The sequence below is a fragment of the Strongylocentrotus purpuratus genome, unplaced genomic scaffold, assembly GCF_000002235.5.
Source record: "Strongylocentrotus purpuratus isolate Spur 01 unplaced genomic scaffold, Spur_5.0 spur5_scaffold_1, whole genome shotgun sequence".
Taxonomy (NCBI): domain Eukaryota; kingdom Metazoa; phylum Echinodermata; class Echinoidea; order Camarodonta; family Strongylocentrotidae; genus Strongylocentrotus; species Strongylocentrotus purpuratus.
In genome coordinates, this window is record NW_022145594.1 from 32,593,327 (window position 1) to 32,609,250 (window position 15,924).

The 15,924-nt window shown below is 35.5% G+C and overlaps 1 protein-coding gene across 5 annotated transcripts in view; it reads left to right on the plus strand.

Annotated features, from left to right (window-relative positions):
• Positions 1-15,924, plus strand: part of LOC581462 (roundabout homolog 1) — a 77,113-nt gene that overhangs the window by 23,173 nt on the left and 38,016 nt on the right. For 3 of the 5 annotated variants that reach the window (XM_030978068.1, XM_011662551.2, XM_030978070.1), the window contains exon 2: positions 5,294-5,386. The gene's annotated coding sequence lies outside the window, so the exon portion shown is untranslated. Of the gene's footprint in view, positions 1-3,410; positions 3,727-4,204; positions 4,357-5,293; positions 5,387-15,924 lie in introns of those variants that run through there. The other 2 variants (XM_030978071.1, XM_030978069.1) reach the window with 2 other exon arrangements.

Consider the following 15,924-nt stretch of genomic DNA (forward strand, 5'->3'; position numbering starts at 1 on the left):
GGAAAATCCATTCAAGATAAATGTCCGTGCGCGCGAGCTCTTGTAATACATAACATACATGGGCAAAAACATGCCTATACATAATCCATTATAGCTCTTTGGAATGCACCTAGACCCCGATTTCTTTTTCATATTTGGATAGAGTATGAGTCGGAAATATGATTTTATGTCTCATTTGGCCATTAAGTGTATCGTTACATCATCATAATGGCCTTCGAACTATAAATAGGAATTTGCATATTATGACGTCAGCATATTTATGTAAAATTGATTGTATCTCTGTAAATATTGATCGATTTTCTTCCAAATTTCGATATGTTGTAGCTAAGATAATTCTCTACAAGCTCAATAATCACCATTTTTCATTTTGATGACGTCATCAGAGTGAAAATTTTGATTAAAGGCCTCATGTCAGAAATTTCATAATTTGCGTGTTATGACTAATCTACATGATATTGTTTTTTAAGAATTTTTAAGCAGTTTCTCGCTTATTTTTGCTCTATTTTGTCTCAAAATTTAGTTGACCAGCCCACCTATACTTGTTCCAAACAAGTATTATATGTCTAGTTTATGGTTGCAATTCAATTTTTGGTTCGGGTTAGGGTTATAAATACATACATCTTTATGTTTATTTGGTAATACCAAGGAGAAAGCCTTGATTTCCTTGGCTTTTTCTTGTTAATTGGGTCACACATTGATTTTTTTGGCTAAGTTCCAGGAGTATATTCTATTATTTTAAGGATTAATTTTCCGGTAGTCTTTGGAAAAGTATAATTTCTACCAGTAAATGTATTTCTGTGGAACTTTTCTTGATTGAATTGTTTTGACTGTAACCTTGGAAGATGAGTGAAAGACCTGCAGATTGACAGGAAATTAAATCACTAACCCTTTTCTTCCCTTTCCTGTGTTTTCAGTTGACCCAAACTTCGTTTTTAACTTTTTATTTTAAGGCCAAATAACAAAAATGAAGTGTTTCTTATCCCCGCCCATCTCCTTTTTGGCCCCCGGTTCCTCCTTGTTTGTTGCTATTTTACTAATTAGGAAAAAATAACAAGAAAAAAAAGTCCCCAAAAGGCTGTGATATACATTTTGTTTAAATAGCTGCTAAAGTGATACAAATCATTTGTTTTGTCAGACATTGCATCAGTATACTCACATACATGTAGCACAATTTCGGTGAATAAATAGACTTGGCCAGCTATAATTAGCATGGCAGCCATCTTAGAAAAAATTCCAAAAAAATTGCATAAAACAGTAATGCCCTGCCTCCTCCTTTTTTTAAAGAGTCCGGACGAGAAACACATTATTTTTTGTTATTTGGCCTACGATTAATGAGCTATTTCTAAGGCTGCATTATCCAGTGTCATAATCATGAATGCTCTTTTGCTGCCCGAAAGTGCAGCAAATCACTTTTGGAAAATATTTTGGTAGCCTAGAATGTCATTTCCCCTTTTCCATTGATCATGGAGGGCAAGACAAATATTAATTTTGCACTGTTGTCAAAGGGGGACATTTTCAGTGAAAGGCCCAGTTTTCACATGAACAAGAGCCAGCGCGCCATGAACATTGAATGTCTGGCATGTACTATAGAAAACTATTTCTCTTGTGATTTAAACATTTTCAGTAAAAACCCAGACTCAGTTTTCACATTGAACAAAACCCAGCTTGCCATGTACATTGTATGACTGGCATGCTGTAAAAAATGATTTCACTTTTGATTTATCATTTTAAAATGCTGAAATCCTTGTTGTTTGATATGGATTTGTCTATTTTGGTGTCAGAAGGTGGTTGATTCTTCGTAAAGGTACATTTTTGAGCTAATGCCCTTCTGGCTCTCAGCAGGCAATCCATGTACATGTATTTAGGCATGTTTTTATTATATGACGAATGTCTTGTTCGCAAACTCTTCTCCCCGCAAGTTCTTGAAATCCCAATTAAGTAATTAATCTCTGTTCTCTCTCCAAAAGTCTCTCTTAAACCATCATATCCATCTTCAGAGCTTGAGAATTTATCTTCAAGTACAGATGTTTGAAACTTGATAGTGCATATGAAATGAAGTGGAGTGAAAGATGTACATGTAATGTGTAATGGACACATATATTTGAGAGGATTTCCTTTTTGTGGAAAGTGAAATTTGCAGCCTGTTCCGACTAAAGAAAATTTATAAGAAACTTCATTTGGAAGTTCTAATAATATCGCATCCAAAAGTCAAAACTATCTGTAACAGTTTCGATGTCTAGAGCTCAAACATCTTCCTCAATCATCTTCCTTTCAAACTAGTATTACAACCATCTTGATGAAATTCTTTCATAATTATAATAAGAACCTTGTGTGAAGAAACGTCATATAAAAAATTGTACAGGTGTGCATGTATAGTGAAAGGAGCATTCAGACAAGAAAACATATATAACATCGTATAAAGAAACTAATTTTGAAGAGGCCAGTTAGTTGACAAGTCAGCTGGCCAATCAGCAGTGCTTGTTCATGATAAGCCCCGCCCAGTTATACAATTTTTGTACAATTCAACGTTCAGACTACAGTGTAGTGTGGGACCCTGATTCTTTATTGAGTTGTGTAAAACATTGCTCAAACAGGCATTTGGCCATACGTTTCATACAACGTTTTGTTATACATACATCTGTAAGTCATTTCTTTATATTGCGTTCAGACTAGATAAATTGAACTACAAGAATCGTATAGTTATACGATAAATTCTGGAAGTCTGAATGCAGGGTTAGATTGTGAAAGTAGGCTTGTTATTTTTTTAATCTACCAAAGTTTGCCCCTAAAATCTGTCAGATTTGTTGCACCAAGTCTCACATCCTGTCTCCTTCCTCCTGAGAAAGGCTGGTACTCTCAACACCGACCATGTATGACTCCTTTCACACTCTCAAATTAAGTGCGCATGTATGTATTTCTCACAAGAGCAATAGACCATTTTCGTAATGTAATCAAATTTAATACACAAATCTTTGTTACCAGTATGCCATCATCCATGTTACAAATTATTTAATTCACCTGTTACAAATAACTGTATTTCAATAGTCAGAATGCGAATTGCATTCATTAATTGCTACAGTAGGTAGGAAAAATATGGCTTAGAATGTGCTTAATTCCTGGGTGTGAACAGGTTCTGTGTTGTGATACTCGACTGTCTAATTCCCCCCTTGATCTCAGGCCCATCCTAGCTCTCAGCCCAGGATACCACTCGCACAAAGATTTGCGAAGTGCATGTATACACAAATTGTTGCTAGGTAGGAAAAACATGACTTAGAACATGCTTAATTCATGAGTGTGAACAGGATCTATGTTGTGTTACTCCACTGTCTAATTCCTCCCAATCTCAGGCCCATCCTAGCTCTCAGCCCTGGATCCCACTCCCTGTTCTGACTATTATTAAGAGGCGTTCACTGCATCCTGTCATTCCTGTATTAAACGCACTGTTGTTGCGGCCTTCTCCGGAGATAATAAACCAATTCCTTTTGTTATCTTTGCCATCCCTACTGGATTATCAATCATGATTTCTGTAAGTTCTATGTTGCATTGACGGTCAAAAGTAATCGGATATGTTTATTTTGAAAGTGATGACATCATGTCATTGTGCAAGAGTACATGTATAGGGACTAAGTACCTGATAAGGACACTTCACAGTCTAACGAGCTTGATCAATGCTCATTTGTGATTTTTCATACCAAAGGATTCCTGAGAGAACAGGATAGAACCGCGGTGAGTGTGAAGTATTCTATTATAAAAGGCATCGTTTATTAACAATGTTAAATCTGAGATGCATGGCCCTATGTGTTATCAGTGTCTCTGATAATGGTGTATCATAGAAGCCCTACAAAAATTGCGTTTCAAAATGATCATGAAGTGCCTCAAAAAAGAAAAAAATATTTGAGTGACTGGTTTTACCATACTCATTTTCCCCAATAGACTGTAGTGTTATGAAAGGCGTTAGGAAAATGAAAAATGAAATTCCAGTTTCTAATTATAAATATCATGGGATTCCTGAATGACCTAAATGTTTATAATTATGATTGCAGCGTGAGCTAAATCCAGGATTTTGTTTTAGAATCTGAGGCAATGTTACAGAGTCAATTGGAAGTCTTGATAAAAGGAAACCTGGAAGTGTAGTTTTAGTGTGTACCTGATCGAGTGTTATTTACAAAGTGATTGTCATTTTTCTCCAGGCATCTGAAAACAGACGTATTGATCGGTGATGTTTTTTTTATGGTTGTTGTGGTTATTATGTGTAATCTGAACTGAATTCATCCTTGATGCACTCTGAGATAATGGACGGTGGTTTCGCAAGCTCTTGCACTTTTTGTCACCCTATTTAATAGAAGAAAACTACAGGTATATATTTTAAAAGAATTGCGTGATATCTACTAGCTTTGACCGTTTGTTCTCTTTGCTCATGGTGAAATAAGAAACGTGAAGCTTGATATTTCTCTCTTTCTTTCGTCATCAATATTGAACTTGTACTGGTATGCGTGTGACCTCGAGGTACAGTATGGAGCCTATGAATCAAAATCAAGGCAACTGATGTATATTTCCGTACATACTCTGCAAATTCAATTCTTTTCCTGGAATTCATTGTCATTTTTCTCCCAATTGGAGGAATATGTACTGAAGAGTGATTTTTAAAAACCTGGAATTCATCTATTTATAATACTTTTCATTCCCTTTTTCACTCCCACTCAGAGGAATATAAGCTGAAGAGTCTTTTAATTTTTATAAACCTGGAATTAATCTATTTATGATACTTCTCTTTGCCGTTTTTCTTCCAGTTATCAGAATAAAAACTTTGTTTACATTGGACCATAGTGCACCCATAGTGGAGCAGTACCGCAGTAGGAATCACCACCTGGAGGCCCAGCTTCATCAGCTAGAGTTTGCCAAATAACCTGTTATTTTTAGACTCTGGATATTTTGCCAAAGCCAGAAATTGCGTCTTCACCAGACCGGTATGCTCTTCACAAACTATAGCTCGGACGGACACAAATTAGCCTGGTATTTCCCACATAGCGGGATATGTTGGTAAACAAGACCAAGATTTTGCTGAATATTTTCTCGACCAAATATCCCGCTATTAGCAACTGCGGGCTGATGAAGACACAAATTAACTGGCTAATTTGCGATCGAGATAGTTACAATAGCATGTTATTTGGCAAACTGGAGCTGATGAAGGCAGGCCTACAGTAAATTATTAGTATCAACATCTGCCTTTGTTTGGCAATTTTAGTAAACATCTCCATTCACTGGCTGTGTTTTATTGTGTCTCCTTACACAGATCAGACAGAGGTTGAGTGAAGTGTCTCTTTCTTAGGGTGATTCTACAGAACAAAGAGAGCTGTGATAACTCCTCATTGGTCACACCTAAAAGGTATGTGGTACTACAATATTTTGTTTCTATACGAGATTGACTTCCCAATGTTATTCATGTACATACAATGGACAGGACTATTTAAAGCCGCACTATACTACTTGTAGCTACTTGCTCCCTCTATATAGAAAACTTCTCCAATCGGTGCCTGTTGGTCCCCCATGATCCTCTTTTTCTTACCATTATGTTAATTGAGAGCTGATTTGATGAGATAGCCACCTGTCAGTGACCACACTGTGTGGTCGAATCCCTTCTGGCCAAACTAGTACAGACAGCCTTTAAAGATTGATGTTGGCTGTGAGTATGTTGAATTGTTTTACTTGTAATCACTGTTTTTTAATGTTTTGACACTTTAAAAAGTATTTGTTTAAAATCAAAAGGGCAGAAATATAATATTTGGTAGACTTGTATTTTCTTTTCATGAAGTGAGGCATTTGTTATTGTTAGGCTTTATTTTCATATGTACATGTAAATCCAATTATAAAATCTGTATGAATACATAAATACTTTATAGCAGTTTGTGTATTTTACGAGTAAAACAACTTTTGTGCAAAGGAAAATTCTTGTCAAAACTTATCTTGAGTTCTGATAAAGGAATCATATTTTTAGAGAAAATTATAATTTTTATATAAAAGTAATTTTGAATGGTTTACTGGTAGCATGGGTGTTAATCCTTACGTAATACCTATTGTTCAGGGGGGGGGGGATGAATGAATAGATCATCCCCCCTGAACAATAGGTATTACGGAAGGATTTACGCCCATGACTGGTAGTATGCAGGAGATGTTTTGGATCAGGATATACTGTATGTTATCTAACTAAAAAGAAAGAAAGAAAGGAAGATGACGACGATAGAAAAGAAGCAGTGGAAATGATAATCACTGAATAGCATTGATCACATTTCAATGCTTTCTTCCTTTTCCTTTTTAAACTCATGAACTGAGGGGAAGCTACGTTTTGTGCCACACAATTGCTTTGCAAAATAACCCGTTTCCGGTCTTGCTAAGCTCCATAGCAACCCTTTTAACACTGATATAGATTAACCTAAACAGTTGAATAATCTTGTACATCCTTTGTGGTATGTCTATATGCGTCCGTCCAGAAAGTTGGGGCAATTGTCGTGACTTTATAATAGAAGTGAGAAACTATGTCTCCTTTCATTATCAACTGTAAACAGCATAGCCAGCTATCTTCAGAAGTACTCAAGCTTCATGTTGACTCAATATTATTATTGTCCCAAAGTTTATGTAATATATTAATTTGGTGTCCATGTAATGCTGGTAAAAAGAAAAATGTGTATTTAGCAAAGATTTTGAAGAAAAGCAACTGAAGCAGCAACGATTCTGGCATGGCACTACTACAACTCCTTTTTGCCCCAACTTTATGATGGAATGACCCATATCTATCTCATGATGCATCTGTAAATACAACGTGGTGCCTGGAGATTATTTGTATGGCATGTACAGAGTTAATTTACAATTTAACGTACAACCAGAAACTTGTGCACGGAACGTATGATCTGTTCACAAAGTCAAGTGGTTTATGAAATTCCATGCTCTGAATTAAATTATTGAATCAAAAGTGTGACAGGATGCTGGATGTTTGCTTAAGTCTTGACAGTTTCTTGCGGTGAAATTGCCTGTCATTGCAATCAGGTGGAAAGATCCTACAGTACATGTATGTTAACAGTTTCTTGTTTCTTCCAAGGCTTTTCACTTGGTTGACCAAAATTACCACTCCATTGCATTCTTGAACTTTATAGAGGGTACATTTCTCGAGGTTTTGTGAGATTTGTTGTTGTTGTCATTGTAAACCAGAGCTAAAAATCACCTTAAACTTCCCTCCTCTTTTACCGACCCACCTGCATTGAAAGGGGCCCATAGTTGATTCATGTTACACAGGCATGTATGCCATGGCGAGGGAGCTTAGGGCATGTTCACACGTGCCGCAGTTTAAGCCGCAGTAAACTGCCACAGGGGCGTTTTTAAAGCGTACTACATTTCACACTTTTGTATCTTATAACACACAGATTAAAGTGAGTACGCGTACATGTAGGACCTTTGTTGCGTGTAAACTAGCTAATTTTCTCATCCTCCTTGCTATTCACTTATAACACACACTCACAAAAAACAATAACAACAACAACAATCAAACAAAATAAAACAAAACAAAACGTTACGAAACCCAATGTGGTTTTAAAATGAGGCTCATGAGAACAAACCTTTGATGAAAAATTGAGTGACACATTTGATTTCCAATGAATAATGAGAATAACCTGTGAATATCAATTAGATTAAATTGTGAATGTTAATTGCATTAATTTTGCTAACTTGCCAAGAAATGCAAGAAAAAAAATTGTGCTGACACTTGTGAACATAAACACTTGTGAACATAAACAGGATAAAATTGCAAGTGGATTGACGATAAAGTGTATGAACTAATTCTAGACATTTTCTTGGAATTCACAATTTGAAAAAGCCCCAAACTTCTAGTTAGATATGGTCATTCGATATCTTGTGACAAACATTGTATTCTTTTTTAATAATTGATTGTCTTTCAAATATTAGCTAAAAGTGATTTCTTATGCAGATCATAAGAGACACATAGACGTACTGTAGATGCACATGGGTACATGGATACCATTAACAACTGATCTATTCATACCACTTAAAAATTTGATATTCTATTTGTTTTCATAAATCAAGAATGAAAGTTGGACTGATTGAATTGAGGGCCTTTGTTGAATACTTTTAGATGTAAGCTTTAATATCTCACATTCTCAAGAAACATCAGTTGGAACCAATTTTCACATACTTCAACATTTACAAAACTAACCCACACTGTAATTTAGTTGTTAACTGTACAGTACATGTAAATTCTTTAGGATACTAGTAATTTGAAGACCCTGTGATATATCATTGTTTTGTTTTGCCTTTTGTTCTGATTCTATTTTTTTTTTTATTATGATTTTTGTTTTAGTTATAATTTTTGTTTTGCTATAAATTGTCACATTTCATTAATTCAAATTCTGTGATTTTTGTTATTAAAAATCCTCAGAACCATTGTGTACATAACCCATGGAATGTAGGTACGGTTTGGAATGATAATGAACTTGAACCAATGGCATATAAAGTGGTGTATGAAAAATGAATTTTCTCTCCATTAGGGTAATAATATTTATCCTTGCCGTAAACTTTGCTCAATGGATCGCTCTGTTTGAACAGGCATCATTAATTCCACATTAAATGAATCACGCTCCAGCTCCCCACCAGTTTTTTCTTTCTTCCGTCGGAGAACGATTGTTTGTTTTTCATTTTTTGTCGCCAGGCGTCCGACCGAGGTTTGACAACTCTATCAATCCCTGCCATCAATTAAGCATTAAAAGTATATTTAGATGGATATAAAGTGCATAAACAGGATATAAGGTAGTGTATAATGATGATTAATAATTGTGAACTGTTCTACATTCATCTGCACCTTCAATGCAATGTTCTAAGAATTAGAACATATACACTTTATATGTCTTGACTATTGAAAGATTTGTTCAAAAAAGAAATGTATTTGGTGACTTATCATCTGCTCAGAGCAAGAAGGATCAATTAAAGGTTGGTTTTAATAGAAGCAGAAAAATGAGAGAAACAGGTCAGTGAAAGTTTGAGCAAAAAACGATTAAATAAGAATGTTATGAATATTTGAAGGTGTGATCAATCAAACACAAAGTGGAACACTGCGACGTTTCTTGCAGGCTCCCCTCCCATTTGCCCTACAGTATACTAAAAAAACTTTTAATTCATATTTTCAATCATACATTCACCCTGAATTATTGCAAATATGTTTTTACACAACACCTGTATGAAACAAAGTCTATTCCTTCAAAAAATCAATGTTTATGATATTTTCTGTACAGAGCATATTGGAAAGGATCACGCATGATATGTCAGAGTGTTGCGACTTGGTATTTCACTGATGACAACTTCAAAAATTCACCATTTTCCTTGTTTAAGTCAGATATTGCTCAAATTGTCTATAATTTATTTCTGTCATTTTTGTGCTTTCATTAAAACCAATAATATCAGGGTGGACAGGGAATAATTTTCCTGGTATCGCATCGCAATTTGCTATGCATTTTTGCATGACTGCTATACAAAATATCTTTTGTGTAGCAGTTTTCTTCCATAGAAATGTACAGAATTTCATTTGAAATATTTATCCATCAGCTGAAATTGCTAATCAAAAAATTTGAGGAAAATTATTCCCTGGTGGACTTCACCTTTAAAAACACTTAACATTTAGAGTTAAATTTACCGGTAATGCCAATATGACGCTCAAGGAACAATGTTTCAACGATTTCTTTAACAATGTGTTTCCTGTTTGTTTTTAATTCCTCATGGTAAAACTACAAGTATAATGTGCAAAAATAAGTGGCATTAAAGTGATTAAACCAACATTTTGAAGTATGTATAGTGAATAATTCCTCTTAATATTAAGAGATTTTCTGTATTACTATTAGGTTGCGAATGATGATTACAATTATGCAGTTATTGGCTCCTTCCCTTTCAACTTTCAATTTCAAAATGAAAACACTTTAAATGCAAATTACCGAAATATGAAAAAGTGTAATTTCACATTATTTGATGCAGTTGTAATTATATGTAATGCATATACTGCAATGTATAATTAATGCACTCAATTCTAATACGGACTAGAGCGTATACATACATGTAGGCCATGCAGCTCAAGTATGATTCATTTATTTTGTATTCATATGCCCGAGGGGCGCTAGGGCAAGATTTGGTGAGATTTGTTGAAGCAAAAGTAATTTCCATGCTTGCATGTCAATTTCACGGGGGTACAAGCCGAGGAGGCAAGGACAACATGGTTTTATCCGACTGACGAAAAAAAAAAACACAAGGGGCAAATGCGAGGGAGTCTTCTCAAGGCAGGAGTTCGGGTCAAAAGAACCCTATCTTTTCAATTACAAGTTAATTTGCCAGATTTGAAAGCTGCGATTCATTGGCGTGGGTATGCGATATTGAAATGAATGGTAATGTTCTTAGGCGGTAGTTTTAGAAATCTTGTTAAGCGTCGTCGCAATTTAAAAGGATTTTGAAATTTGGTTTGCGATGCTGCGCTGCTTGGGGGTTGGAGGATGCATAAAGTATTACATGTATATTGTCTGCTGAGAGTTAGATTCAGAAGGTGTTAACTCTTTGTAAACAGTTGCGCCCTTTTGGCTTTCAGCAGTGAAGGTCCCAGAAAAAAGTACAAGTTTATTCAGTAACCGATTGGGGTTGGGCACAACCAGCCCTGATCGGTGCTGTGCCCTCTTTGACAAAATCCTGGACTCGACCCGGTGTAGATCTATATTGTAATTGGTTGATTGTACATGTACATACTTACATGTAAATCACACCTGAAGTGACTGCTTAATATGTTTGATGAATTAAGTTCAAGTTCAAGTTCAGTTTATTCAATTCCAATAAAATATACAAAACAGAATACAATCATGACAGAATAAGTCGATCAATAATACAAAATAAGGTAAAATTATAAAACTATAAAGTGATACATCAGATAACAACATAAGATTATTGGAATTGGGTGGCCATAAAAAACCATGTGGATTTATCGAGACGACCACCCTTGATGAAGGTAAAATACGGTTCATTGAACATTCAATATAATATTTAAAAAGATAAAAGATAATAAAGTACATAAAGGAATAAACAATTATGAAAATATAACATAATTTATTTAAAAAATACATAACCGCACAAACAAGGATGAGGAAACTTTGAGAGAGGGAGAGAAAAAGAAATTGTTTTATACCAATGCCAGAAGAGAACTTACATAAAAATGAAATTGTATCTACTCACTTGAGAGAACAATCTTAAGTTGTGGTTACAGAATCTGATATCACTTACAATGTATTACGCAATCCTAGGAGCGTTTGGACCCAGGAATGGTTTTGTTTCGTTAGTTTCGTTAGTTTCGAGCCAGAAAGGCATTATTTTGTGTACTTTTGCATGGATTTATGAGTAATATACTTCTGGCTCTTAGCAGACGGTTGATTCCGTGAGAAATCGTTCTAAAGTCATTTCAGAGCTCAACAAGAGTCAAGATAGATTATCGCTCTTCTGTTTTAATGTGTTCTCAGCAGACTTTTTGATTTGTGAGAATGGGTTCTCAGTCATTTACCAGAACGCGAGATTATTGCTCTTCTGGTTCTCAACATTAAATACATACAAAAGCATTCATGTATTTAAACAAAAAAGTGTCCTTGTGGTTCTTCAGGGCTTATAGTTCACATCAAGTCATGGTACAGATCTAGTTAGGCTCATCATAAATCCAGCGCAAATCCTCTCTGCACTTGCCTATATTTCCCTTGTTTCCTATGGGGTCATAATGGAAGTGAAACTCATGTAGCTGAGGCCAGCCCAGGACTGCCTATCGCTTCCCAATCATTTCCTCCCCTGCCCCACTGGAGATGATCTTTGGCTAATACATGGCGATCAGGTTTCACCTGTGGTGTGTGTACATTATAAACATGTATGTGGAAGAGAAGGCGTGTTCACACAAGGAGATAAGCAGGGTTATGTTTTAATCCAGGTTAAACCTTGTATTAAAAAAAGAAGAATTATTGATAGCATTTTGTTGTTGCTGGGGTGAGGTGGGGGGGGGGGGGGGGGGGGGGGGGGGGGCTTGTTACAATGCACATGTAGGTCCAAAACTATTTACTGAGTATGTGTGGAAGGGAGAGTGCATACACTTGATCAAGATGATATTTAATCCAGGTCAAAGCATGAAGAAATCCCTACTTTTGATAGTTTAGGTCAATAAATTAAGATTCAATATGTGTGTGTGTGGAATTGAAGATGCGCTTGCACAAGCGGGATGATACATGTATGTACACCAGGTTAAAGCATTCAAGAGGATGTTTTGGTCTACAACTTTTGATTTCTCTGCATGCCCCTTGTCGATGACTTTCGTACTTAGGAGGGCATTAAATTATTCGTTTAAGAAAAGGTCAAACAAGGTCAATGCAATTTAGTCGCCATTGTCTTGAATTTTTCGGGTAACGGGTCCCCGCCCATTTTTTCCTACTCAAGCCCGGGTCCAGTAAAACCTGTGTTGACTCTGGCATTCAACACAAGTCATTTTCAAATATTACTTGTAGCTACATATCGTCGCTGTTTTCACGAAGTGACGGTAGTGAAAACAAATTGCATTCACTTTGCGTTACGATTTTCCTCACTACCGTCACTTCGTGAAAACAAGGACGATATGTTTGTGGCTTTGTGCATTCTTCTTGTATTCCTGAAATGTGATAGAAATTGAGCAATAAAAGTGGGAAAAAAGTGGTGCAATTTCTTACAATAGAAAATGTGTCAAAAACCAGTTTGAACACGGTTTTACAAGAGAAATTTATTTATATCTTTTTCTCACATCACTGCTAATGAAAAGCAAAAAAATGTTTTTACAGTAGATATCATACATCCTGCTAACTCATGAGAAGGCTCTGTGCCAAAAGAAAGTTATTTCCCCCTCAAAATAACATTTGTTGTTGCCTTGCAAAACATCAATTGCACATATTGGGGAAATTACCTTAACCCTATTTCTAAAGCACTCCCAGCCATGGAACACAACTTTCTATTATGTGCTGTGATTTTTTTTCTTCTTCCTGAGGTGCTGTCAAAATAGGGTTTTAAAAGAGAAAATGATATATTAATTCTAAGGCAATAGTCACTCCTTTTGCATTCTGCTGAACAGAGGCTTAAGACATGTGACTGATACGTCATGCTCAACCTTGTAGAAAATGAATCATAATCAGGTGACCAAAATGGCGACTAAAATATTCATTTACAAAAAAAAAACACTTTTCCATTTCATACCGTAGTTTCCAAGTGAGAGTAGACTCTTCTCTAGACAAAGTTGATTTTTACCTCTTTTGCACCACCACATATTTGTAGAATCGTGATATATGAACTTCAAGGGTGAAAATTCACTTTGATTGATTTGTATGATTGGTTTTCTTCATTTATGCAGCAATAGTTGCAATTAATCATGTACGTAGAGGTGTCGTGGTCGAGTGGATATGTCACCGGACTGTGGATCACAGGGTCCGCGGTTCAAGTCCTGCCGCAGCACTAATGTCCTTTGGCAAGACATTGATCTACATTTGCCACTCTCCACCCAGGTGTTAAAATGGGTACCCGGTAGGATGCGAAAGCTAATGTGGTTTGATTAGCAATGGCGCTAGTAAAATGGCGACTGGCTGGAATGCTCCCCAGGGAGTGGAGAATGTGCATACCTTGTATGCGGGTAAGCCTGAATCCGATGACCGGGGTAATAATATGTTCCGCGCCTAGAAACGTAGTATTAGGCGCGTTATAAATGTGAGCTATTATTATTATTATTATTATTATTAATCAGATATATAGAGTTGTATAACATTGAACATGACGTCATGTTAAACCCAATGCTAGGGATGTTAGACTAAAAGTTGAAGTCCATTAAATCATGACAATTTTGCACTGTATTTGGAGAACACAATTTATCATTCAATATGGAAAAAAAATGGAGTCAAAATATAAATCGATTCTCGAGATATTAATTTTTTAATATTTTTATTTAGGGGTATTTCCTGAAGTTTTTGCATAGGAAATTACAATGTAAGCATGGCACCGAGTGTAATTTAAGTACATAGTAAAGAGTACATACCTCAACATTGCAAGCATTGTTTGATGTGCCATATCTCAAAAAATATATCTTGTTTCTCATTGAAATTTCAACAGAACTTTTCTTCATTATATTCTTTTTATCAACATTTTTAAGAGAAACCTTGAAATTAAATATATTGTTGCCATGGAAACAAAACAAAGAAAATAAGAAAATATTTAAAAAGTAATATACCGGTATTTACTTTCCAGATCAAATTGCTACTCAAAACACTTTGCATTCCAAGATAATGGCAGGGACATCTTTCCACAACATTTTAAAAATTAAAATATAAGGTTGCCATGGCAACAAACAAAGAAAACAAAGAAAAACGAAGATTAAAAAAAAAAAAAAAATATCACAGGAAAAATGTTTCCTGATAAAATTTGAGGATCGATTTGAGGATCTGGAGGATCGCTGATTTTCAAGTAAAGATTTTCAAATAATCAGCGATACAAATATAAGATGATATTTCAATGTAAACTTGGATTAAAATTCTGGCAGTCATGGTGGAAAAATATATCAATTCCAAGTACATGTAAAATTGCTTTTTGATAAAGGAAAACAAATATGGTAAATGTCCAGAAAACCTCTTGTAATGTTACAAATGTATCAGGAGAATAACACCTGTATATTTACAATTACAGCTGAGTCACTAGAATTGCTCATTTCTACGTAATTTCCCTCGAAACAGTGTTTAGTTTCCCTTGAAACATTGTTTTAATAATTTCTTGCATTTTATCTTTTTTAAAGAGGGAGTTTGTACACTTAGAAGAAGAGCCACATGTCGGCGCTTACAATGGAAATTACCACGTGCGCGCACGTGGCCATTGCGGCTTGATGATAACATCACGCTTTTCTTTCATTTATACTTCCTCCCGGCATTTCACTCGTACACACATTCAACATTTCAACTTCTTTTTCTATAATAAATACTGAGTTATTGCTTTAATAATGGAGTATTTAATTATGAAAAACTTATATTCAATGTTTGTAGTCGATCAAAATTCTCAATTTATCCATGGAAAGTAGTTTCTAGCTGCAAATATTTCGTTCAGTCTGTATGTGTTCAGCACAGAATCACCAGGGGTTGAGGGCGAGTGTCAAGACTTACGGTTGTTCAGTCTTGGGTAGTATACATCGGAAGTTTGTGATTATCTGTAGATGATCCTGAATGAATTTCCCTTAGATTTTTGGCTCAAAGATAGCTTGGATATCACTTATAAATATACTAACATTGACTTTTGCAAAAAGTTCATTTTTATAAGAAAAAGATCGCTATAAATTGGAACTTTTTTTTACTGCTCAAATATATTAAAAGTATGGGGTAGGCAAAAAAGTCAACGCGCATGGTCAACTTTTCTAAGTTTCATGAATGGCATGTCCAAATTTGGGCATTGTGTGACCCCAGGATCACCTCTAGATTTCGATGTAAACATGCGCAGTTTTTCAGAGAGTCACAGAAAAGCAGTGCCATGGCTGCAGCAATGCCTTTCAAACGCTTGCAATGGGCCAATGGGAGAATTAGAGCTCATCTTTACTGCCATATTTTGATTGATTCTACGATTCTACTTGTGAAGAAAATGCTTCTAATATTGGAATACAACTTTAATCTACAGTAATTATTTATCAATTAGTTCTTTCCTGCTAATTTTGATTTTTAATGAATTTTTAAAGATTGCATGTTTTTATTTCGACTACAATCACCGTTGGCTCGTACGCACATTGATGGCTCGATTTCAGGATTGCAGCGCGAGCGTCTGACATCCCTACCAATGCTTGTAAAAAGTTCATTTGAATGAAAGCAGAAATGTCAGAGA